General features: G+C 43.6%; 1 protein-coding gene and 2 pseudogenes across 3 annotated transcripts in view; 1 reads left to right on the top strand and 2 right to left on the bottom strand.

Moving 5' to 3' along the window:
* IL34 (interleukin 34) overlaps positions 1-25,655 on the bottom strand; it is a 71,523-nt gene that overhangs the window by 11,330 nt on the left and 34,538 nt on the right. The gene's annotated exons all lie outside the window — the stretch shown is intronic.
* Positions 11,555-12,660, bottom strand: LOC129547370 (dnaJ homolog subfamily C member 7 pseudogene; annotated as a pseudogene).
* Positions 14,011-15,060, top strand: LOC129547368 (RNA-binding protein 4B pseudogene; annotated as a pseudogene).

Genomic DNA, 25,655 nt, shown 5'->3' with positions numbered 1-25,655 from the left:
TCAGGCTTAATTCCATTCTCACTTTCCAATCTGCCTCCCCAAGTATGGAGTACCCAGCTAAATTTGAATTTCAGATAAATGATACAAATACTTTTAGTATAATTATGTCATGAATGGGGCTTCCCTGTTAGTTCAACTGGTAAAGAATCCACCTGCAATGCAGGAGACCCTGGTTTGATTACTGGGTTGGGAAGATCCCCAGGAGGAGGGCATGGCAACCCATTCTAGTATTCTTGCCTGGAGAAGCCCCATGGACAGAGGGGCCTGGCTGGTTACAGTCCATCAGGTGGCAAAGAGTCGGACACAACTGAAAGATTAAAGCACAGCACAGCACATGCCATGAATACTTTTTTTACTATATCCCAAATATTGCATCAGTTCAGTTCAGTTCAGTCGCTCAGTCGTGTCCGACTCTCCGCGACCCCATGAATCACAGCACACCAGGCCTCCCTGTCCATCACCAACTCCCGGAGTTCACTCAAACTCATGTCCTCAGAGTCGGTGATGCCATCCAGCCATCTCATTCTTGGTCGTCCACTTCTCCTCCCGCCCCCAACCTTTCCCAGCATCAGAGACTTTTCCAGTGAGTCAACTCGTCGCATGAGGTGGCCAAAGTATTGGAGTTTCAAATATTGCATGGGACATACTTATACTACAAAAATATTTACTGCTTATCTGAAATTCCAAATTAACTGGGAATCCTGTATCTTCATTTGCTAAATTTGGCAACCCTATTATAAAAATGCTGTGACTTTTTCTGAGTGTTCACTATCTGGTAGGCCCACAGCTAAGGTCTTTATAATCATTAAATCCTCACAACAACCTTATGGGGCCATAAAGCTTCATTTTATCAATGAGGAACTCAAAGCCCAAAAAGGTTAAGACACTTGTCCAGGCCACACAGCTTGTAAGAAGAGCAACAGGAGTTCAACTGCAGCTTGCTAATGAGTTACAGCTGGGCATGGGGCTCGGGGCTTTCATACAGTCACCATCATTTATCCCTCACCCAACTCTGTGAGGGATGGGTTGTTGTACCCATTTTGCAGATGAGGAAACTGAGGCTCTAAGACGCCGAGTTGGCAAGTGACCGAGCCGGCTCTGAAATTCAGCCTCTAATTCAGTTCTGTTCCATCCTCTTGCCCTCTCCCCACTTCCCCTCTGGGGAAATAGCCACAGGTTACTGGCATGAGGGGAGAGTAGGTATGATCTGGGGGTCCATTGTGACATCCATGGCTCCTCTACAGAATGCTGGATGGGCCGACTCTCACCCGTGGAGCTTCCTATCAGGCAGGCAGGGCCTCACGAGAGAACACAGGCGTCCATTCACCCCTTGTGTGAGAGCACCCCTGAACTTCTTCCTCCTGCGACCCACACTGGTAACCTTCCTGCTGCTACAGCATCACCACAAATACTGATCTGGCTGAAACATTTTGTCGTCATTGTGTTTGCTTTATTTAGGTTTACTGAGGTAAAAACTACCCATAGCAAAATTCACATTTTCCTAGCATACAATTCTATGGATTTTGACAAATGTACAGAGCCACATAGCCACTATAATAATCAAGATGTAAAACATCTCCATCCACCCAGAACATTCCCTCCTGCCAGGCTTTAGTCAACCAGTCCTCCCACCCTGGCCCCAGGGTGGGAATGAACCACCCCTGTTCATTCGACCAGCAGTTTTTTCTCCAGACACCTTATAAATGCAGTCATAGAGCAAGGGTTTCTGTGTCCTCTCCCTCAGCAGACTGCTGTCTGGGGTTTAGCCAGGACGCTGCCTGTGTCGGTCATTTGTTCCCTTCCCTTGCTGACTAGTACTCCACTGTACAGACTCTATTCACCAACTGAAAGGCAGCTGGCTCATTTCCAGGTTTTGACGATGGAGAACAGAGCCTCTATGGGGCTCCGTGGACAGGCTTTGATGTGGATGGAACTTCCATTTCTCCAGGCCACCCTGTAACCTGGAGGTCCCACAGCCCTTCTGATACCTCGGCCTGCGTCCTGAGCACCGGGGCCTGGACAGTGCTTCCCGCTCCTGTCCTGCTCCCACCACAACATCTGCGGATCCAGACCTTCTACACACCCACCAGAATCTGCCTCTGCACCCCATCCATGCCCCAAAACTCTCCTGGCCAGCTCCTCACTAAGATATCTCTCAGAAAGGCTTCTTCCACGTACCCTGGGCCACCAGACTGGTACAGAGAAGCTGAGAAAGTGAGAGAACGGGTCACGTTCACCTTCAGGCCACACCACAGAGCCCTGACCCTGGGTGCCACCCACTGAAATGGGAGATGTGTGGAAGCCAAGGAAGGCGCAAAGCAGGGGCTGCCTGATGGCACAGGAGCCAGACCCTTCTCTGGGAGGGGGAGGGCGGCACGGAGGACACCACCTAAGAGAGTAGCCTTGCTGAGCCCTGGGGAAGCTCAGCGGTGTCTGTCTGTCTGTCTGTCTCTCTCTGGTGAGGAAGGGGATGGGGAGGAGTTCAGAATCGCCTCTGCCTCCCCAGACCCACTCTACCCAGGGGCTTAGAACAGTCCTATGGAAGCTCGTGCAGAGAGAACTTGGACAAGAAAGCAAAAGCTGCAGTATTATTTTACATAGTTCAATAACAAATAGCATTTTCAAAGTCACAGTAACAAGTCAAAAGTGAATGCTAATTTAACAGAACCATGACTTTTGGATCATGGAAGGACAAAGGGCCTGGGGAGGGCGCGCATGTGTGGGGAGTGGGGGAGGCAGTGACAGGCAGCCACACACCCACTGGGGGGAAGTCAGCAGACAGTGCCTCAGACGAAGGAGCAAGATGAGCATGTGAAAGTGAACGTCGCTCAGTCGTGTGACCCGTGGCCTATACGGTCCCTGGAATTCTGCAGGCCAGAGCCCTGGAGTGGGCAGCCTGTTCCTTCTCCACACGTATAACTGAATCACGTTGCTGTGTGCTGTAGCACAGCACTGTGAATCAACTGTCCTTCAATTTAAAAGCAGAAAAAGATGTGAATGGGGATGCGTGTGAAGAATTAGGGCCACTTTTGCAACAAGTCTATTACACCAACACAGAGCATCCTTCTTCCCAAAGAGGCCAGGCCTGACCTAAGACCCAGGGCACGGAGCACTGGACCCCCAGCCGCATCTCTGTAGGCAGAACAGGGCCACAAGGGCCTCAGAGACATGCCAGGCAACCCCCTCATCTAGATAAGAAGAAACAGGGCTGGTGCAGGGCGCTGTCCCAAGACTAACACCCAGCCCCACCTCCTCCTGTGAATCAAGCCATTTTGCCCTTTGAGAATGTGGGGAGGGACATTATAGCAACTAGCAGTCCTGAGCAGTGAGTCACACATGCTCAATTTAAGGAGGAGGAAGAAGAAAAACAGGACTGAGTTTAGGCCACGGGGAAAGAAAAGAAGAAATAAACAAAAGCACAAATAGGGATGATTTTCTTCTGTTAATCCAGGGTTAATATTTCTGAATAACATTTCATCCACCACCTCTGTTCTACCAGTGGAGTGAGGGTTCTAGAACCAGGGCACATGAGTTACACAGGATCCACTTTTGGCCACATCTGAGTAGTCAGTGCCATGAGGAGATGTGGGCTGAGTCAGACCCTGCCTGGCCCCTTGGCTCCCATTCCCCGTTCAGTAACGACAAGCCCCATCTGCAAGGGAGGCTCTATTTCTACCTGCTTTGGTCTGGGCTGGGCTATGTGACTTGCTCTGATCAGTGGGATGTGCCTGGGCTTTGGGCTTGTCCTCTCTTGCTGCTGGGAGGGCTTCACATCGTGTAAACAATTACAGGCTAGCTTCCTACAGGAGGCCCCAGGCATCTGAATGAGACCATCCTAAACTAGTCCAACTGGCCCCAGTCAAGTCAGCCCAGAATCCTAGCCACCCCACTGAATCATGAGAAATAGTCCATGTTTGTTTATTTTCAACCACTAAGCTTGGGGGTAGTTCGTTACACAACAAAAGACAATTGATAAAGTCTAGAAGTGCATCATCTCTGCAAATGTTCTGTAAAAATCCCATCAAGTTGAATCCAAAGCATCTTCTGGGAGTGGTTCCCGTGGCTTCTCTCCTCCAAATGAAATGCAGAAGGCTGTCGGCAAAGGTGTGCTTTCACTGCCCTAGGGCCCAGCTCAGAATTTTCTATTGGAAGATGAACTCTCTGGAATTCTGTACTAATCAATACTTTTGTCCCTGTGCTATATTTGAGGTAGTTTTTGAAACGGTATTATAGCATTGTTAAACAAACCAATCAAGGTAGAATAGAATAGTATAATGGACCCTCATACAGCTATTGTGAAAGTCGCTCAGTCATGTCTGACTCTTTGTGACTCCATGGACTGTAGCCTGCCAGGCTCCTCTGTCCATGGAATTCTCCAGGCCAGAATACTGGAGTGGGTAGCTGTTCCCTTCTCTAGGGGATCTTCCCAACCCAGAAATCAAACCCAGGTCTCCCACACTGCAGGAGGCTTCTTTACCAGCAGAGCCACCAGGGAATCCCCATATAGCCATTACTCAGCTGCTAACATTATCAATACTCTGTCATTCCCATTTCACCCATCCTCTAAATTTTGCCCTAGAGTATTTCAAAACAAATCCAAGACATGCCATTTTACCAGTATGTTAAGATTTTTAAAAATTACTATTATTGCACATTTCCAAACCAATCATCTCTTATATTGGGCTTCCTAGGTGATGCTACTGATAAAGAACCTGCCTGCCAATGCTGGAGACGTAAGAGACACAGGTCTGATCCCTGAGTCAGGAAGATCCCCTGGAGGAGGGCATGCAACCAACTCCAGTATTCTTGGCTGGAGAATCCCATGGACAGAGGAGCCTGGTGGGCTACAGTCCATCAGGTGACAAAGAGTCGGACACGACTGAAGCTACTTACCATGCACGCACAATCCCTTATCATCTAACACAGAACCCATGTTCAAGTAAACGCGCACATACAAACCCCACATTTAACTTACTACAAAGGTGCAAAGAACATACAGAGAAAGGATAGTCTCTTCAATAAATGGAGCTGGGGTACTTCCCTGGTGATCCAGTGGTCGGGAATCTCCCCTGAAGTGCAGGAGACTCGGGTTTGATTCCTGGTCAGGGAGCTAAGCACCCACACGCTGCAACTAAGCCTGAGTGCCACAATGAAAGATCCCACCCACGCGCCCACAACCAAGACCCGACGCAGCCAAATAAATAAAATTTTTTAAAAAGAAATAAAATAAATGGAGCTGGGAAAACTGGACAGCCACACGCAAATAAAAAAAAAGAGAGAGAGAAACTATACTATTTCACACCATTCACAAAAGTCAGCCCAAAATGGATTAAAGATTTGAATGTAAGACATGAAACCATAAAACTCCTAGAAGAAACCATAGGTGTATATATATATATATATATTTTTTAATCTATTTATTTATTTGGCTGCATCGGATCTCAGTTGTGGCACATGGGATCTCACTGCAGCAGGCTGGATCTTTTGTTACAGCAGGCTCAGGAGTTGCAGTGAGCAGACTTAGTTGCCCCATGGCAGGTGGGATCTTAGTTCCCTGACCAGGGTTGCACCTGAGTGTCCTACATTGGAATGCAGATTCTTAACCACTGTACCACCAGGTAAGTCCTGTCAGTATACTCTTTGAAAACAGTCTTAACAATATCTTCTAGATATGTCTCCCCAGGCAAGGGAAATAAAAGCAAAGAAATAAACAAATGGCACTGTGCCAAACCAAAAAGCTTCCACACAGCAGAGGAGACCACCAATAACATAAAAAGACAGCTTGCCAAGTGGGAGAAGGTATTTGTAAACTGCATATCCACTAAGGGGTTAATATTCATTACAAAGAATGCATACGACTGAACAACAGTTAAACAACCTGATTAAAAACTAGGCAGAGGATGGGACTTCCCTGGCTGCTCAGTGGTTAGGGCTTTGTACGTCCATTACATGCGGAGTGGGGTTGTTCCCTAGTCGGGGGACAAAAACTTTGCATGCTGCCCAGGGCAGCCAGAATTAAAAAAAAAAAAAAATGGGCAGAGGAGCTGAATAGACATTTTTCCAAGGAAGACATACAGATGACCGACAGGCACATAAAAAGATATCAAAACCACAGTAAGATACCATCTCACACCTGTCAGAACTGCTATCATCAAGTAGGCAAGAAATAACAAGCCTTGGGGAGGTTGTAGAAAAAAACCCTCATATACTGTTAGTGGAACTGTAAACTAGTGCAGCCAGTATGGGAAACAGTAGAGGGGTTTCTCAAAATATTAAGAACAGAATTACCACATGACCTAACTATTTCACTTCTGGGTATTTATCCAAAGAATATGAAAACATTACATTGAAAAGATACATCACCCCTATGTCCATCACAGCATTATTTTAAATAGCCAAGATACGGAAATAACCTAAGTGACTATCCACGGATGAATGGATAAAGAAAATGTGGCATATATACATGAAGTAAAATCGCTCAGTCGTGTCTGACTCTGCAACCCCATGAACTGTAGCCAACCAGGCTTCTCCATCCATGGGATTCTCCAGGCAAGAATACTGGACTGGGTTGCCATTTCCTTCTCCAGGGGATCTTCCCGACCAAGGGATCAAACCCACATTGCAGGCAGACGCTTTAACCTCTGAGCCACCAGGGAAGTCCCATACATATATGTGTATGTATATACATATATATACACACACATATACATATATATATATACATACTATATATATATATAATGGAATACTACTCAGCCATTAAAGAGATTAAATCTTGGGGAATTCCCTGGTGGTCCAGTCACTGGGACTCTGTGCTTCCACTGCAAGGGACATGGGTTCAATCTCTGGTCAAGGAACTAAGATTCTGCAAGCCTGAAAACACACCCAAAAATTTAAAAAAAATAAAAGATGAAATCTTGCCATCGTGACAACATGAATGAACCTTCAGGGCATCATGCTAAATGAAACAAGTCAGAGAAATATACTATATAATTTTGCTCACGTTGAATTTAAAAAACAAGTGAAGAAACCAAACCAAACAAAAACAAACATGTAGATACAGAAAACAGAGTAGCGGTTACCAGAGGGGAAAGGGTGAGAAGGGCAAAATGAGTAACATATGGTGTAACTGTATGGCTGGCAACTGGGGATGGAATGAAACTAAACTGTTGGTGGTGAGCAGGCTGTGGTGTATATAGAAGTAGAAATATAACATTGCACACATGAAACATACTCATATACCAATGTTACCTCAATAAAAGGATCAATTTAAAAAAGAATCCATATTCAATTTTCCTTAGTTATTTAAAAAATATCTTTTTAAAAGTTACTTTATAACACTGAAACCAGTGAGAATTTGTTGTATGACACAGGGAGCTCAAATCCAATGCTCTGTGGCCATCTAGAGGGTTGGGACATAGGCATACCTATGCGTGATTCATGTTGATATATGTCAGAAACTAACACAATATTGTAAAGCAATTATCCTACAATTAAAAACTAAAAACTTTTAAAAGTTGCTTTGTTCATGTGAATGTATGGCAAAGCCCACCACAATATTGTAAAGTAATTAGCCTCCAATTAAAATAAATTTTTTAAAAAGTTGCTTTGTTTGAATCAAGAGTCCAGTATTTTGGTCCACTGACTGATGTATCTCTGTGTCTTTTTCCTTTCTTTTTTAAGAAAAATATTAAGATATATCTCCTTGCAGTCTGCAAGGAGTCCAACCAGTCAATTCTAAAGGAAATCAGTTCTGAGTATTCATTGGAAGGACTGATGCTGAAGCTGAAGCTCCAATACTTTGACCACCTGATGCAAAGAACTGATTCAGTGGAAAAGACCCTGATGCTGGGAAAGATTGAAGGCAGGAGAAGGGGATGACACGATGAGATGGCTGGGTGGCATCACGGACTCAATGGACACGAATGTGAGTAAGCTCCTGGAGTTGGTGGATTTGCATATTCTGGACATTTCATGCAAATAAAATCTTACGTGATCCTTTGTGACTGGCTTCCTTCACTTAGCATATTTTCAGGGTTCATTCATCTTGTAAACCGAATGTTCGTGTCCCCCTCTCCCACGAATTCCTGTGTTGATACTCTAACCCCCACTGTGATGGTATCTGGAAATGCATCTAAGTGAGGTAATCAGGGTTGGATGAGATCATGAAGGTGGGGCCCTCATGATAGGATTAGTGCCTTGAAAAGAAGGGACACCAGAGAGTTTGCTCTCTCTCTCTCCATGATCCCATAAAGAGGCAGTCACATGAGCACACATCCAGAAGGTGGCTGTCTGCAACCCAAGGGGAGAGTCCTCACTAGAAACCAACCATGCTGGTACCCTAATCTTGGACTTCAACCCCCAGAACTGTGAGAAAATAAATTTCTGTTATTTAAGCCACCCAGTCTATGGTATTTTATTATGGCAGTCTGAGTAGGCTAAGTCAGTACTTCAAATCATTTTTTAAAAAGTAAGGGTAAAACATTTTTATTCTCTTAAATTTTTAATAAATTTAAACAGTAAAACAAAAATTCACATGCAGTCTTCCTGTGTACTCACTGCCTCCCTCCTCAGATGGTAGAGCATCTGCCTATAATGCGGGAGACCTGGGTTTGATCCCTGGGTCAGGAATATCGCTTGGAGAAGGAAGTGGCAACCCACTCCAGTACTCTTGCCTGGGAAATCCCATGGACAGAGGAGACTGGTGGGCTACAGTCCATGGAGTCGCAAAGAGTCGGACCCGACTCTTTGAAAGTGAGCGACTTCACTTTTCCCTCCCCTACATGCAGTGTTTAGTCTGGCTCCCTTTCTGTCACCCTTCTCACACAGGCACAGGGTATCCAACTAAGAAAACAAAACTAAGCTAAGTACATGGAGACATGATGCAGGAAGGAGGTGACCTGCGTCCACATTCAAGGTAAAACTGGGAAAGCCTGCATTTTCTGGGTCCTAAACAGTTTCATTAGTCAAACTGAAAAAAAAAAAATCCCTGTACCAGAAGTTTCAAAGCTCCCAGGACCACCAAAAAACGCCTTGAACTCCCAAACTCCAAGTTTATACCCCCACCCCCTTTAGATAACCATGTTAGTTTTCTATGTTTGTGAGTCTGTTTCTGTTTTGTAAATAAGTTCATTCATATCATATTTTAGATTCCACATATATGTGATATCATATGGTATTTGTCTTTCTCTTTCTGATTTACTTCACTTAGTATGATAATCTTTAGGTCCATTCAGTTGCTGAAGATAGCATTATTTCATTTTTATGGCTGAGTAGTATTCCATTATAGATCATTTTATATATAATTCCCAAAGAAAGGCAATGCCAAAGAATGCTCAAACTACCGGACAATTGCACTCATCTCACACGCTAGTAAAGTCATGCTCAAAATTCTCCAAGCCAGGCTTCAGCAGTATGTAAACCGTGAACTTCCAGATGTTCAAGCAGGTTTTAGAAAAGGCAGAGGCACCAGAGATCAAATTGCCAACATCCGCTGGATCATGGAGAAAGCAAGAGAGTTTCAGAAAAACATCTATTTCTGCTTCATTGACTATGCCAAAGCCTTTGACTGTGTCGATCACAATAAACTGTGGAACATTCTGAAAGAGATGGGAATACCAGACCACCCGACCTGCCTCTTGAGAAACCTGTATGCAGGTCAGGAAGCAACTGTTAGAACTGGACATGGAACAACAGACTGGTTCCAAATAGGAAAAGGTGTACGTCAAGGTTGTATATTGTCACCTTGCTTATTTAACTTATATGCAGAGTACATCATGAGGAACGCTGGGCCGGAAGAAGCACACGCTGGAATCAAGATTGCTGGGAGAAATATCAATAACCTCAGATATGCAGATGACACTACCCTTATGGCAGAAAGTGAAGAGAAACTGAAAAGCCTCTTGATGAAAGTGAAAGAGGAGAGTGAAAAGGTTGGCTTGAAGCTCAACATTCAGAAAACAAAGATCATGGCATCTGGTCCCATCACTTCATGGGAAATAGATGGAAAAACAGTGGAAACAGTGTCAGACTTTGTTTTTGGGGGCTCCAAAATCACTGCAGATGCTGACTGCAGCCATGAAATTAAAAGATGCTTGCTCCTTGGAAGGAAAGTTATGACCAACCTTGATAGTATATTAAAAAGCAGAGACATTACTTTGCCAACCAAGGTCCGTCTAGTCAAGGCTATGGTTTTTCCCGTGGTCATGTATGGATGTGAGAGTTGGACTGTGAAGAAAGCTGATCGCCGAAGAATCGATGCTTTTGAACTGTGGTGTTGGAGAAGACTCTTGAGAGTCCCTTATACTGCAAGGAGATCCAACCAGTCCATTCTAAAGGAGATCAATCCTGGATGTTCATTGGAGGGACTGATGCTAAAGCTGAAACTGCAATACTTTGGCCACCTCATGCGACAAGTTGACTCACTGGAAAAGACTCTGATGCTGGGAAAGGTTGGGGGCGGGAGGAGAAGGGGACGACGGAGAATGAGATGGCTGGATGGCATCACCGACTCTGTGGACATGAGTTTGAGTGAACTCCGGGAGTTGGTGATGGACAGGGAGGCCTGGTGTGCTGTGATTCATGGGGTCGCGGAGAGTCAGACACGACTGAGCGACTGAACTGAACTGAACTGATATATAATTCCATTGTATACATATATATGTATAAAACAAAAATTCACAAGCAACCTCCCTGTTCACTCTACGTCTTCCTCCCCAACCTGCAGTTTTTAGTCTATATGTGATATAAATACATATCTTCTTTATCCATTCGTCTGTCAATGGACATTTAAGTTGCTTTTATGCTTTGGCTGTTGTAAACAGTGCTGCTATGAACATTGGGGTGCATGTATCTTTTTGAATTAGAGTTTTCTCTGGGTATGTGCCCAGGAGTGAGATTGCTGGATCATATGATAGTTCTATTTTTAGATTTTTTTTTCTTTTTAAAAATTCTATTTATTTATTTATGGCTGTGCTGGGTCTTCATTGCTGCAAGCAGGTTTTCTCTAGTTGTGGTGAGCGGGGTTACTCTCCAGTTGCAATGCACGGAGGCTTCTCCTATTGTGGAACATGGGTTCTAGGCTCATGGGCTCAGTAGTTGTAGCTCACAGACTCCAGTTCAGACTCATGGTTGTGGTGCGTGGGGATCTTCCCAGGGCAGGGATCAAACCTGCGTCCCCTGCATTGGCAGATGGACTCTTAACCAGTGCACCACCAAAGAAGTCCCTATTTTTAGTTTTTTGAGGAATCTCTACACTATTTTTCTAGTGAGTACACCAATTTACATTCTCACCAACTGTGTAGGAGGGTTCCCTTTTTTCTACACTCTTTTCAACATCTGTTATTCATAAACTTTTTAATGATGACTATTCTGACTGGTGTCAAGTGACACCTCATTGCAGTTTTGATCTACATTTCTCTAATAATTAGTGATGTTAAGCATCTTTACATATGTCTATTGTCCATCTGTATGTCTTATTTGGAGAAATGTTTATTTAGGTCTTTTGCCCATTTTTTGCTTGGGTTTTTTAGATTTTTTTTTTGAGCTGTATGAACTATTTGTATGTTTTTGGACATTTGTATGCTTTGAACATTTGTATGTTATGTTTTTATATGTTGGGGTCTATCCCCAGAGTTTCTCGGTACAGTTCATATACTAGCTTGTAGTTTCCTTCTTTAAATGTTGTATTCTCATCCTTTTTTGTGTGTGCTCTTTGGCATTTCTACAAACAATGCAGGTCTCCTCATGGTCAGGAGCCATCCTGAGAGGCTGTACAAAAAACCAAACCACCTCCTCACTACAACCTTCATAATAAAGGCAAAGACCTCACACATACAGAGCAGCTGCAAAGGTGGGATCCACTTGCAAAATGTTACTGGTCACATACTGGGCTTCTGGATAACCACTCAGACTGCTAAATATTCTTTGATGATTCTGAAGCAGTGGCAGGCAGGGGTAAATTCTAGGGCACAGTCCATACAGGAAACCAACTTCCAAAAATCCCGATTCTCAAAATCTGTTCCTGCTGTTTTCTCATATTCTGTGACTGCATTAGCATTCCTGAACTGCTACTGTGCCTGAGCATGTTCGTAGTCAAGTTCTAGTGCTCTCCAGAAAACACAAGGTGCCACCAAGGCATTCCCTAGAGATAGGCGGTACTTGCCCTCTCATAGAAGCCCCTGGGTGGAACTGTCATACAACCTCACTCACTGCTGTGCATCTCCAAGAGCTTTCTGGAACCCTTTGATCATCATCTAGATGACTGCCCGACACCCGTAACAGCTAGCGTGGTTAAGGAAACATATCTATGTATAATAGCCATGAGCATCGCATCTTTCTTGACATGGTGAGCATCTCCTTGCTCCTTGAGAGACTCTGCTTCCCTCTTGGTCTCTTCGTGGTTGGGCAGCTCTGGCTGCTCCGCAGCTGTCCCCATGTCGCACTCAGCAGTGGTCACCATCTTACCACCGGGGCCAGCAACTCCATTCCTTTCTGTTGTCGTATAATATTCCAAATGTGTTGCTATACCACCTCTTCTTTATCCATTCATCAGCTGGTGGGCATTTCGGTTGTTTTCTTTTTTTTTTTTTTACTTCTATGAGTTATATTGCTATGAATACTTGTGTACAAGTTTTTGTGTTGGTGCATGTTTTCAGTTCTTCTGGGTATATTTGTAGGAATGTAGTTGCTGGGTCATATGGCTACTCATGGTTAACTTTTTGAGGATATGTCAGTCAGCTTTCCAAAACAGCTATACCATTTTATATTCCCACCAGCAATGTATGAGGGTTTTGATTTCTCTGTATCCTCACAAACACTTGTTAATATCACTTTCCTGAAAATGTGCCCTGAGGCACAAAACTTTTTAAATTTGAGGAAGCCCAATTTACCATTTTTTTTTTTTTTGGTAGCTTGTGCCTTTGGTGTCATATCTAAGAAACCAGTGTCTATCTAACCCAAGGGCACAAAGACAAACATGCTTTATTCTAAGGGTTTTATAGTTTTAGCTATTGCATTTAGGTCTTTGATCCATTTGGAAATGATTTTCATACATGGTGTGAGGCAAGAGCCCAACTTCACTCTTTTGCATATTGCTACCCAGCAGTCCTGCACTAGTTTTTAAAAGATGATTCTTTCCCCACTGAATAGTCTTAGCACCCTTCCTATATTTCAGTTGATCATAAATACATGGGTAGATATGGATTTTTTTCTGGACTCTCAATTCTATTCCATTGATCTATTATGTGTATCTTTTTTTTTTTTTTTTTGGTCATGCCACACAGCTTGTGGTGTCTTAGTTCTCTGATCTAGGACTGAACCTGACTCCAGCAGTGAAAGAATCAAGTCCTAACCCTTGGAGAGCCAGAGAATTCCCTATATTTATATCTTTATGCCAAAACCACTCTGTCTTGATTTCTGTAGCTTTATGGTACATTTTGAACACTTTTAAGACATTTTAATCTATAATAATTTATTTTTCCCTTTCTGCTTTTATTGAAGAAACTGAGTCATTTGTCCTGTAGACTTCCCACATTCTGGATTTGGATAATTGCACCCCTCCATGTTTATCTCTGTAATTATACTATTTAGATCAGGAAGCTCCACTGGGCTCAGGCATAATTTTCATAGGAGGTGTTGCATTATATCAGGAGACTCAGAAGGTCTGTTTGTCCCACTTTAAAGAGCGAATGTTATGTTCTTTCTCCATGATCCATCCATTATAAAGTTCTCCATCAATGTTTTACCTTTCATCACATACTCAGGATGACAGCCTTGATCCACTGTTTTCTTAGGTGGTAACATTCTATCTTCTCTTCTACATATATTACTGTGATTCTGTCATAAAGTAGAACATTCCTTCCTCATCTGTTTTCTTAAGATTTGGTCTGGGTAGAAAAACCAGGATAAAAGCTTGACTCTTGACCCAGTGGCACCAAGGCATGAGTGGCGATCATCATTATGCAGAGTTCTCTCTGATGCGGGAGCCACCACTATGGCCACCAGGAGGCTCTTGTCAGGATGATGAAACTGCTCCTTGGAAACCTGCCCTGGTAGGCCACAGGGCAGGAGGCCCGCTCTCTCGTCCAGCAGTGCCAGAAGGTGCTGGAATGTGCCGGCATTAAGAACTGTGGCTTTGCGCATGCAGAGGACAAGACAGTGGCTGAGGGTGCCACACACCACCGGCGCCACTGCTGGCTGCACGCGGGTGAGCATCAAGGCGAGCCAGCTCCAACCACGTCTGAGGATTATGGTCCAGTCATCAAATGCGATGACACTGTGAAAGATTATGCCTTTCTACACATGGAGTGGGCAGAGGATGCAGCGGAGGTTGACAGGGCCCTCCATAGTTTCCAGGCAAAAGAATGCACGTGCAGTCGTCCACCAGCTGCTCTGGACTGCCCTTGGGATGGGAGACTGGAGTGGCTGCTGTCAGTGTGGGAAAGAGGGGCACTGGTCAAAAGAGTGCCCAATAGGTCGTCCGGGTCGTGTGGCGGACTTTACCAAGCAATTATAATGAACAGTATGGAGCGGTGCACACACCTTACTCCAGGGGCTACAGGGAATCCATTTATTACGACGATGCTATCCTACAGAGCACTTGACTACTGTAAGCGTTCCTGAGTTCGCTTTCATGAGGCAGTAATGGGGGCAGCAGCGTCTGCACACGACTGCGCAGAGCAGACCGTGTCCCAGCTGCCTCAAGTCCAGAACACAGCCGTGACGCCCGCCTCAGCTGCACTTGCGTTCATCCCGGCAGACGAACCCCTGTTGCCAAACTCAGGCGCTGCCGCCGCCGCCGCCACCACTTCCTCCTGCGACAGAGGAGACAGGGGCCGCCTGCGTCCTGCAGCAGGGCTGCGCGCCCCGGTCACGGGCCAGAGCCGTCTCAGGCTCCCGCAGAGGCACGGGCTCTCCGTGACGAGGCCCCGGACGCGGGGAGCGCGTGCGCGGAGCGGGACGCTCCGCCTTTGGAAAGCTGGACGTGGGGCAACCGCGGGCCGCAGGCCCTCACGCGGCGGCCACACAGGAGAACTTGCTCCACGTGGCCCCACTTGCTGACACGTTTCCACTGCTTCGTGTCTCAGTAAACAGAGGAGTTTGTGACCAAGCACGTTTGCTTTCTTTTTTAAAAAAGCTCTTTTTTGTTGCTGTTTATTTACTTCGGCTGCCCTGGGCTTCCTCTAGGTGCGGCAGCAGGGGCTGCTTTTCGTCGTGGCGCGCGGGCTTCTCTTTGCTGCGGCGTCTCTTGCTGTGGAGCACGGGCTCTGGAGTGCAGACTTCAACCGCAGACGCTTGTGGGCCCCAGAGCACAGGCTCAGGAGCTGCGGGTCAGGGGCTTAGCTGCTCCGTGGTGGCACGTGGAATCTTCCCAGACCAGAGAAAAACCTGGGTCCCCTGCATTGGCAAGCGGATTCTTAACCACTGGACCACCAGGGAAGTCTCTGATTTCTTTTTAATTCTCCTAAGTTGACTTTTTCTTTCCTCCTGATACCAGTCTCTGGAGCCTTTCACTCTGACCCTTATATCCTCAGCCTTTGAGCAGCCCTAGGGAAGGATTTTGCTGGCATCCCCTTCCCCCACACAGTAGAATCCCTCTTATCTTGCTTTCCATAGCTGTTGAACCCTTCTCCCTGTCTACCTGCAACATCTCCTTTCCCTTTAAAATGACATGTAGAGGCAGGCAACCTTTTACTCTTCTATGTTAGCTCTGGACTCTAACATTGAAGCTAATCCTCTGAAATTGCTAGGACAGTTGGGGTTTTGGTTGTTGTTGTTTTTATGTGACCTGTGATTGTGGCATAACATTAGCTGAAATTCAAGCCTTTACTCCACTTTAAAAATATATATATATTGACAAATAAATAACACTTTAAAAAAAAACATGATTCTTTGTCTTTACTTACCAGCTTTCAGAATGAGTTGTTGCCTAACATCTTCCACAGGTAATTAATGATGATTTTTCAGTTATCATCTTAAGTTCAATAATTTTTAAATTTTTGTATTTCAATCCATTAAAGTCACGTTCAGTCACTCAGTCGTGTCCAATTCTTTGTAACCCCACGGACTGCAGCAGGCCAGGCTTCCCTGTCTATCACCAACTCCCAGAGCATACTCAAACTCATGTCCATCAAGTCGGTGATGCCATCCAACCATCCCATCCTCTGTCTTCCCCTTCTCCTCCCACCATCAGGTTCTTTTCAAATGAGTCAGTTCTTCACTCAGGTGGCCAAAGTATTAGAGTTTCAGCTTCATCATCACTCTCTTCTTTCACTTTCATTAAGAGGCTCTTTAGGTCTTCTTCACTTTCTGCTATAAGGGTGGTGTCCTCTGCACATCTGAGGTTATTGATATTTCTCCCGCAATCTTGATATCCAGTTTGTGCTTCATCCAGCCCAGCGTTCCTCATGATGTACTCTGCATATAAGTTAAATAAGCAGGGTGACAATATACAACCTTGACGTACTCCTTTCCCGATTTGGAACCAGTCTGTTGTTCCACATCCAGTTCTAACTGTTGCTTCTTGATCTGCATACAGATTTCTCCGGAGGCAGGTACAGTGGTCTGGTAATCCCATCTCTTGAAGAATTTCCCACAGTTTGTTGTGATCCACACAGTCAAAGGCTTTGGCATAGTCAATGAAGCAGAAGTAGATGTTTTTCTGAAACTCTCTTGTTTTTTTGATGATCCAGTGGATGTTGGCAATTTGATCTCTGGTTCCTCTGCCTTTTCTAAATCAAACTTGAACATCTAAAAGCTCATGGTTCATGTACTGTTGAAGCCTGGCTTACAGAATTTTGGGCATTACTTTGCTAGCGTGTGAGATGAGTACAATTGTGTGGTAGTTTGAACATTCTTTGGCATTGCCTTCTTTGGGATTGGAATGAAAACTGACCTTTTCCAGTCCTGTGGCCACTGCTGAGTTTTCCAGATTTGCTGTCATATTGAATGCAGCACTTTCACAGCATCATCTTTTAGGATTTGAAATAGCTCAACTGGAATTCCATCACCTCCACTAGCTTTGTTCGTAGTGATGCTTCCTATGGCACACTTGATTTTGCATTCCAGGATGTCTGGCTCTAGGTGAATGATCATACCATTGTGATTATCTGGATTGTGAAGATCTTCTGTGTATTCTTGCCACTTCTTGAACGAGGTCAGGTTCACTGAGATATAACTGATATACACTAAAGTTCACCCTCTTTGATGAGTTTCAACAACTACTCACACCAATACATTATTCAAGATACAGAACATTTCTATCACCCAAAAAAAGTCCCCTGTATCCTTTAGCAGTCAATCCTCTTCCCCACCCTACACATCTGGCAGTCATTTAATGTCTGTGCCTGAAGTTTTATTTTTTCTAGAATATTGTATCAGTGGAATCATATAGTATGTTACTATTTCTGTCTGTCTTCTTTCACTTAGCTAATGGGTTGAGGATCCTTCCATGTTGCTAAGTCTGTCAGTAGTCTCTTCCTTTATTTACTGAGTAATTTTCCATCGTTCCAGGTGTTTGCAAGTATAAATAAGGCTGTATTGTACATTTGCATACAGGTCTTTCTGTGGATATATGTTTTTATTTTTCTTAGGTAAATACCTAGGAGTGAGTGGCTGGGTGACAGCTGAACATTTTAACAATAAGAAATTGCCAACCTATTTTCCAAAGTGGGTGGTTGTTATTCTTTTTAACATTCAAATTATTTCATCATTTGGCGAGTGGGAGCTCCTTGCAGTGGGTCCTGTCCTATCCACATGACTCCAGGAGTCTTTAGGAGCTTCCTTGCTTTCAGCCATGATGGGGGTTACCTGGCTTATTGTGTACATTTTCTGCCTCAGACTAGATAGAAATCAGCTACTTTTCCATGGAATTCTTTTAGTGGGAATAGTACTTAGAAACCACAAGCTGAACACTACAGTGCTCCTTACTACTGGGTTTCAATGTTTATGGGCCTTTTCAGGTGGATAGACCTAGGAAATTCATATTTTTTAGAAACAGAAAAATATTCATTATTTTATAGATAAATCACTAGAATCATAAGGCTTTTAAATTCTTTAGATTATTTTTTGCATCTCTTTTGTGCTAAAAATCTTGTTTCTTAATGACATTTAAGATAATTATTTTCTTTGTGCTTTCATATATTATTACTACTGTTTCAACATAGTAACACTGATGTTTTAACAATAAAACAAGTCTGTGCAGTTTAAGATGTCTTTGTGGTTCTTTCTTAGATTATATTCTTAATGTAATGGGAATGTACAGTCAAAAGATCAAGCATTTCTGTTTCTTATTTTTAAAGATTTTTTAAAATTTTGTATTTTAATTATATAAAACATATCATTTCAAAGTAAAAACTATATTATAAAAGTCATATTCAGAAAGTTCTATCTTTCTCCCGCTTATTTTTCCCTCCCTGATAAAACAATTTCATTAGTTTTTGGTTTATCCTTACATTGGTTACATTTTAAAAAAACAAGCATATTTTTCATATTTTCTCTCTTTGCCTACAAAGGTGGTATCTTACCCATATTCTTTTGCACCTGGCATTTTTTTGGGTTTATTTATTTTTAATTGAAGGATAATTGCCTTTCAATATTGTGCTGGTTTCTGCCGTACCTCAGCATGAAGCAGCCATAGGTATTCATATGTCCCCTCTCGCATCTCACTTTTTAAAAACTATTTTAAAATAAAATATAGAAGTAACAGGAAAAAACGTATAGTTTAATGAATTAATATAAGATAATCAAATCTTATATCTACCATGAAATCAAGGAATAGAACCTAGGAGGCCACACTAGAAGACCCTCCATCTCAATTACCAAAAAGTAACCACCATCCTGACTATTACAGACACATTTGTCGGATTTCTTTCTGGTTTTGTCAACCAAGACAGTTGATAAAACTTTACTTCCCTAGACAGTAAAGGTTTTAGTTTTGCCCATTTTTAAAATTCATATATCTTTTAATCCTCTTTTAACCCACAGGATTTCTCCTCCATTCCATTCTTCCCTTTACAATTCATCTGTTAAAGAAGCCAGGATAGAAACTTCCTTGGTGGTCCACTGGGTAAGACACCAAGCTGCTACTGCAGGGGACCCGGGTTCAATTCCTGGTCAGGGAATGTAGCAACAAAGACCCGGCACAGCCAAATAAATTTTAAAAATTTTAAAAAAAGAACCCAGGATCCAGTCCAAGAGCGCCCCCAGCCTAGCTTTGCTGGTTGTGCATTCGTGGTGCGTTTCAACGCGTCCCTCTGTGCTGTGCTGCAAAAGCACTGGGGACTGGATCAGACAAAGTTAAAATCCTTTGTCACAACTACAGGTGGTGCCAGGTCCACTCTTCTCTGATGCTGGTAGCTACCAGTGCTTAATGTCTAGACTCATTAATTCATCAAGGGTTGCTAAGTGTGGTATTCTCACTCACATTGCCATCTGATCAAGCCTTTTCCCATGAGGCAAGCAGAGTCAGTAGCAGATTGGCAGCTTTGCCAAGATGTGACACGTGACATGTCACAATATGACATATTGTGCTTTCTTCCCACATCTGACCTCTATTAAATCAGAAAGTCTCCAGCCTTGTGTGATTTGTTTTCAAATTCCGGCTTCTCAGAAAAGGATTGGCTGGCAACCAGACATGCACGGCCTTTACCCTTGTGATCCAAAGCACCTGAATGATTTTATCAACTGAGACTCACTCCTGGGTCCACAGACCAAATGCTTGGAGCAGGCGGTACACTTCTGATAGGTGCTGCGTGTATATGATCTGTGTCAGCACATCTGGAAAGCTTGGCACTACACCAGAACCCTAGGGCATCTCCCAAGCTGGAGTACTGTCTTAGGTGAAGCAAAACATGAAAATCTGGCTGCCGACAGAAGCCCTGAAACAGGAAGATGTATGACTCAGCGTTTCCTTAGAAGAAGGTACCTAGCACAGCACTATTTGGGTCATATCTACAAATCTGAGATACGTTTCTCTATATTCATTCAACTTTTTACTTAAATTGATTTGTAAAGAAAACTCCACAACACTTAACATTGAGAGAAATGCAGTTCTCACTCGCCAAAATGAGAAGCTAACATCAAGGAAAGTAAAATAACGTTAAGTTCAAATGAGAAAGCATTGCCCGCTGAGCTAGGGAAGTGCTCTCTTTTTTGGAAAGGGATTATTAGCAAGGATTTCTGTTTGTTTTTGGCTATGAGGCTTGTGAGATCTCAGTTTCCCAACCACAGGTATTGAACCTGGGCTCTAAGCAGTGAAAGCAGACTCCTAACCACTGGACCTCCAGGGAGTTCCCTAGCAAGGGTTGTAGAGGTGTCTGAAATACAATAGCACCAAAGAGTCTTTCTCCCGGAGCAGTCGTTCTCAACCTGGAGGTGACATTTGGCAATGTCTAGAGATAACTCTGGTTGTCACAAGAGGGAGTGGGGGCACTCTTGGCACCTAGTAACGGGTGGAGGCCAGGATGCTCTAAACATTCTACCGTGCACAAGGCAGCCGCCCTACGACAGAGAAGTTTTCAGCCCCCACACGTCAATAGTTCTGAGACTGAGAAATCCTGTCCTAGAGAAGAAGAGTTGAAAAAGAGCTGAAAAAAAATGTCCTCACTCTGAAATTCAGTGTTGTTTAATGTAGGGTACAAGTATCCTGTTACACCGTCCAACATTAACTAATGGCACACAACCCACACTTAGAGAAAGCATCTAAATGACGCAAAGCCTTGGAACCAAAGCACCGGTGCTAGAAGAACACTGCTATCAGAGAATGGAGAGAAGCCTGCAGACCCAGCCGCTGGGTCCCGCTGCCCTGCACGCCGCCCTTACAGCAACATTTACCAAGAAACTAGTGCGTGCTGGCACTGTGCTGGGAGCTGGTAAGCTGTGATTCCAGTGAGACGGATGCAGGCCAGTGGGGAAGGCAAACAGGTAAATAAGTGAGTAGAAAACAGTATCATTGAAGAGTGTGTTCAGCTAAAGGGAAGATGAAAAACCACCAACTGGTGGGGGGGGGTGTGGTGAGGTGTTGGGGGGTGCCAGAGAAGGCGATGATTTCAGTTCTTAACCCTCCCAAGGAGCTCCCTCTGGTTAGAAGCAGAGCTAATTCAAAAGCAATGCATGGCTTCTGACTTCTGGCAGGGTATATGCTTCTGACACTAACTGTAGAATGGATTAAGCTTTGTAAATATACTCTAAAGTAATTTTAAAGGCAAACAAAAAAAAAAAGACAGTACACTTTGAATATCCACTGCATTGCTGTTTACACTTCAAGAAAGAAACTGGAAACAATCTAAATGCCAAACAACAGGAAAGCACTTAGCATAATCTGAGAACTAACTGCTGTTCATTGAGTCCTGACCATGTGCCAACAAGTTTACATCCTGCGTAGCAAAATGATAATACCTTTTCCTCCTTGTAGCAACCGCGAGAATTAACCCTCCCACTCCCTGAGGAAAGCCAGACTCAGAGAAGACAGGAAAAGAGGGTCTTTTCAACCAATGCTGTAGAAACTAACTGGGGATTCCTATTTAAAAATACATATATTTACTTATTTGGCTGTGTCAGGTCTTCATTGCAGCATACAAACTTGGTTGTGGCATATGGGATCTAATTCCCTGCAGGGATCGGACTCAGGCCGCCAGCATTGGGAACACAGAGTCTTAGTAACTGGACCACCAAGGAAGTCCCAGAAATCCTTATTCTCTTAAAAAAATTAAGCATAATCCTAAAAAAAAAATTAAGCATAGCCCTTACCTCACACTATGCATACAATAACTTGAAATGGATCTTAGATGTAACTGTAAAACCTAAAACTAAATAAATTCTAGGAGAAAATATTTGTGACATTGAATTGGGCAAAATTTTCTTATATTTGACTCAAAAGCACAAACCATTAAAAAAATGGTGTTGTGGGTGAGGACTAACAGGAGTAAGTGAGAATAATGCTGTTATCAGTGTATTTGCTTTTAGTTCTGCTATGGCAACTGATATGGCTCTCCCATTGGTGGCAGTGATATAATGTCTCCCTTTTAAATAAATGTGTCTAGGTTTCCAAAATGTGAATGACCCTAAGGAAAAACATGTGCAGCTAAGACACTGACTCTGAAGCTAGAACCTTGTGTTCAAATTCTGGCTCCACCTTACCTCAGACTCCTCATCTGTAGAATGGCCTTGAGATAAAACTCTGACCTCAAAGGGTTATGGGAGTTATTTACCAAATTTCCATATGCAGAAAACTTAGTACATGGAATGGTATGCAGGAACTCAGTATTTACTATAATAATTATTATTCACTATTATAAAAGGCAGCAAAGACGACGTGTCTTGGAAAACTGAAGCTTTTTCTTTTATTCTTGAATTATTCCCTTTTTGCTATTGCTTTAGCACCATCAATAGAGATCTGTGAGGAAAAAACTTGATTGTGAAAGAAATAAAGAAATCCAGTGTGGAACTAGTCACATGGGACCCCTGAACATTCTGAACAGCTCCTGAAAGTTGCTGATGTCCTTCTTCTGAAGGACTCCAGCCTCTGGCCTTCAAACTCTGACCTCCAATGAGCAAAGAGACTCAAGACTGGAAGAATAGAGTGTGGAGGGCTCATACTTCTGCTATTCTCAGAAAAAAAGTGACCGTTGACAAAGGGACTCCAGCAGACCTTTGTGCCCAAAAGCTTCCTTGGAGCAACACAACAAAAAAGAAAACAAGGAGTGAAGCAGATCAGTAGCTAGAGGGCCTTGAGTTCTACAGCTCATGGATAGAAACTTGTGCAGAGGTCTACTCTCTCTATGCACCAAAGAAAATACTGCCAAGAAAGTAACCAAGATCATGAGAATATGGAGCATCTGTAGCTCTAACACACTACCCTTGAGGGCCTACAATCATTCTGGAAAACTGTCTGGCAATTCTAATAAAATGAGCTATATACCTGCTGTATGAAGCAGCAATTCTACTCCTAGTATCAACCTAGAAAAATCAAGACACATGTGCTCAAAAACAACAAAAAAAAGAATATGTATTGCTACTACATTCGTATCATGAATTATATGCAGTCCCAAAAGTTGAAAACAATTCAAATGTTCATCAACAAAAGAATGGATATACAAATCTGGCATAATCTCACAGTGGAAGACTGCTCAGCAAGAAAAAGGGACAAAATACTGATCCATGCGACAACATGGATAACTCTCAAAAACACTGCCAGTAAAAGACGACAGACACCAAAGAGCACACGCTACATAATTCCATTTATTTGAATGCAAGAATAATCTGCAGTCACAAAGTCAGGACAGAAAGGGGCATGAGCAAATTCATAGTGATGGAAATATCCTGGTTCTTGACTGGGGTGGTGGTCACCTGGGTATACACAATTGTCAAAATCCATCTGCACTGGGAGGAATAGTGTCCCCCTAAAATTCATGTCCACCAGAATCTTAGAATGTGACCTTATTTGGAAATAGGGTCTTTGCAGCTGTAATTAGTTAAATTAGAACGAGTCCATACCAGGTTACAGAAGGCCCTCGTCCAAGGACTGATGCCCTTATAAGAAGAGAAAACAGAGACACACAAGGCGAATACAATGTGGAGATTGAGACAGAGATCAGAAAAATAGGTCCACAAGCCACAGTGGCTGCGAGCAGCCACCAGGAGCCAGGAAGAGGCAGTGAAAGGCAAGGAAATCATAGCCTCGTGGACACCGTGATTCTGAGCTTCCAGCTCCCAGACCCCTGAGAGATCGCACTTCTCTTAAAGCCACCAAATTTGTGCTACTTTGTTACAGTAGCCCCTTAGGAAACTAACAGACCATCAAACAGTGCCTTTTAAGTAATTTTAAGTAATTTTACTACAGCTTTAAAAATTGCAAATAACTCATCGGAAACAGCAAGTTGGTGATGAGGGTTCCCACCTGGCTTCTGTTTCACCATAGACAGAGTACCTGAAGGAGAGCGAGACCCTGCTGCTCAGAATCCACATGTAATGAGAGAAGCCAGGCACCGCCCAAGGGGTCCCTCCCTCCCAATGGCTCTGCCTTTTACAATCAACCGCTATCTGCATCTGTTTCCTCTGCCCACAGAAAAATGCCTTTCACTCTCTCAAACACAAATATTTGGGTCCTATAGGCAGTACCACCCAGGAGAGCCACCGTGCAGAAGCCCCATTCAAAAATGAACCAATGGGCTTCTCAGGGAGCGCCAAGCCTCAGAATTAAAGGCTGCAGAAAAGCCTGGTTAAGGGCCAAGCGCCTTAACCCAACTTTTCAGTAACTCAGATTTATTATCTGGAATGCCAACCTTTAAGAATCTTTGATTCCTTTGCTTCTGTAGCCCAGAGACTTAGAAAATGGGACTTTTTATTTCATTATTTTGCTTCATCTTAGAAGACCCTGACCCAGAGAACTTTTCGCTTGTCTAAGGACACCTGCAGATATCTGCATAAGGTTTGGGGTCAGCAAAGGTCAGGTAGACCACTGAATGTAAAGACCACCTCATCCAATCCCCACTGGATGCTCTAATACCCATTCTGGCTCCCCCATATTTATGGCTGCAGAATTTGCCAGGCATGAACTCACTGATTCCACACAACAAGGCTAGAGATGGAATCACTATTATCTTTATTTTTTGTTTATGGAAACTGAGGACCAGAGCAGTGATGTAACTTGCCTGAGGTCACACAGTAGTACGCAGCGGGAGGATCTCAGCCCAGACAAATTGGCCTGGAAATCTTAACCACCGGGCTGCACTGCCAAGTGGATGCCTCTTCTTTGGATTGGGCACTGCATTCCCCAGTGACCGAGAACCCAAAGGTTTGTTATAGATCCAGAGCTCCTTCAACATTTTTCCCTTCTTGAGAACCATTAGAGCAGTGAGTCCCAAGGTCCACTGGGACATCCTCTAAAGCACTATAAAAACAAAACTGAGTGGAACAGGATTAAGGTTGTTTAATTTTGTTTTGGGGGTTTTGGAATGTTTTGTTTTGAGATGAAAGCTAACCAAACAACTACAGAGCTAAACCGAAAAAGACTAAGATCAGAATCAGGCATTTTTTCCCAACTTGATGAAAAACCACAGTTGCTTTTTTTTTTTTTTTTTACTTTTTTCTTTTGGTGGCATTAGGCAGCTTGCACAACCCTAGTTCCCTGACCAGGATCAAACCCGCTAGTAAAAGCACGGAGACCTAGTCACTGGACCACTAGAGAATTCCCCAAACCCCAATTTCTATTGTTCATTATACCAGGAAGGAATTTGGAGCTGGGTTTCCTAAAACAGAATCAAAGAAAGAGTTCCTTACTTTGCAGGTAGATTCTTTACTGTCTGAGCCACCAGGGAAGTCCTTAGGAAAGGCCACTTCAGCCCATATGTACCATATGTCCTGACTCTGTACACGTCCAGAGATTCTCTCCAGAGGAGTCCACAGTAGTTGTTGACTCAAAGAAGATTCTCCAGTAGGGTGGCATGCACATTAAAAGACCAAAAGGAGGGAATTCCCTGGAAGTCCAGTGGTTAGGGCTCTACACTTTCACTGCTGTGGCCCAGGGCGATCCCGACCAGGGACTGAATCTGGGCCGTGGCTGTCAAAGTCCAGAATCCTAACTACTAACCTACCAATGAGCTCTCAGAAACTTAACATAACGACAGACCCCAGGAAATCCATAAATGTTGAATAAG

This window comes from Moschus berezovskii, chromosome 22 (assembly GCF_049115385.1).
Source record: "Moschus berezovskii isolate FMDL1 chromosome 22, NW_MosBer_1.0, whole genome shotgun sequence".
NCBI lineage: Eukaryota > Metazoa > Chordata > Mammalia > Artiodactyla > Moschidae > Moschus > Moschus berezovskii.
The sequence above is the reverse complement of the archived record's forward strand: the minus strand, read 5'-3'. Positions and strand labels throughout refer to the sequence as shown.